Here is a 1,657-nt window from a genome sequence, read left to right as displayed (position 1 = left end):
CCGGGCTTACCCCTCCCTGATTCCTATGGCCTGGCTTAGAACTGGTACCTTATGAGAGCCTCTGATTTTATGGGGCTCAATCAGTTAAATAATAGAAATTTATTGCTCACAGATCTGGAGGCTGGAAAGTTCAAGATCAAGGTGCCAGCAGATTCGGTTCTGGTGAGGACTAGCCTCTCTGCTTGAAAGACGGTGCCTTCTTGCTGCTTTCTCATGTGGTGGAAAGGGCAGAAGTCTCCTTCAAGTCCTTTTTATAAGGCTACTAACTGCATTCATAAGGATGGAGCTCTCATGACAAAATCACCTCCTGAAGTCCCTACGTCTTAATAGCACAACATTAGGGATTAGGTTTCCAAATGAATTTTGGAGGGACACAAATACTCAGTCCATAGCATGGGGTTAGGGAACTGCCCAAGGCCAAATTGCAAGTGAATAAAATAGCAGGGAAAGAAATAGTTCCAAGGTCTGTTTCTTAACTTCTAGTTCAATGGCTCTTACTTTTAATTTGTTTTTCAGTTCACTTGAATTTATTTACCTCTGTGGATAATATTATGGTTTCTGTTGAGTCTCCAATAATAACAACAAAAGAAAAGAAAGAATGATAAAGGAAAAAAAAGAGATAGTTATTTCCTCACACTGATTGCAAATGTAATTACTCTTATTTCTAATTTTGCTCACCTATCCTTGTTTTTAATGAAAATGTTCACATCATATAAATGATGTGAATATTTATATTTATTCACCCATGTTTTTGGTAACATTATACTTAGAGAGAGATATATTTTAAAGAGTCTTATTGTAGGGCAAGATTCTAAGGTTTTTAAGGTTAAGTTTCACACAATGTAGCCACCCTCATTTCTAGTGGATGTCTGGCAATAACAAACGCTCAATAAATGTAGTTAAACTGAACTGAATTCTCAGTATCGACTCATGAGTGCTAAGGTTTTTCTTCCTATACAAAGAACTGCTTTGGTAAGTACATAACGGGCATTTTTTCTTGTATTTGTTAAATATTACCTCAGTTGTCTATATAAGTAATTTTTTTAAGACAAAGATGTCCTGTAAGGTAAGTCTCATTCATCAAGACTTAATTGGGTCATCATCTTTCTCGATTTCTGTTCTTCCCACCCCCTCCCCCCAACACCCGCACCCCCAAATTCTCCTCCATGCCTTCAGGCTAAGTTAGATAACCTTTCCGTGTTCCTAGGATAACTGTTTATACTCCCATCCTGGCACATAGTTTTACCCATATTTTGTATAATTATCTGTTTTGTGATTGTCACCTCCTTCAAGATTATAAATCCAGCACAGATTCTAAATTTAGTTGTCATAAATATTTCTTCGTAAGCGAACGCATATGCGACATGTTTATTTACAGCCAACCTAAACTAGAACTCAGGCAGATAGATGATTTATCAGTGAATTTCAGATTTGAAATTGCTTTTAAAAACCGAGATATTTATAGAATTTTTTAAAAGTTAAAGCATAAATACTCAGTTAGAAATAATTTCCAAGTTTCTAAAAATAACAGTGATCAATTTCCTTCTTGCATAATGTGTACAGGACATGTGTACCAACTGATTACTAAGACCCAGGTCTAATGGCATTTGCCTCTATGTGGGGAAGGTAGTTGGACTTAAAGTCACCCAAAGTATAC

Source organism: Propithecus coquereli, unplaced genomic scaffold (genome assembly GCF_000956105.1).
Source record: "Propithecus coquereli isolate 6110/MARCELLA unplaced genomic scaffold, Pcoq_1.0 Scaffold177, whole genome shotgun sequence".
In the NCBI taxonomy this organism is placed as follows: Eukaryota; Metazoa; Chordata; class Mammalia; order Primates; family Indriidae; genus Propithecus; species Propithecus coquereli.
The sequence above is the reverse complement of the archived record's forward strand: the minus strand, read 5'-3'. Positions refer to the sequence as shown.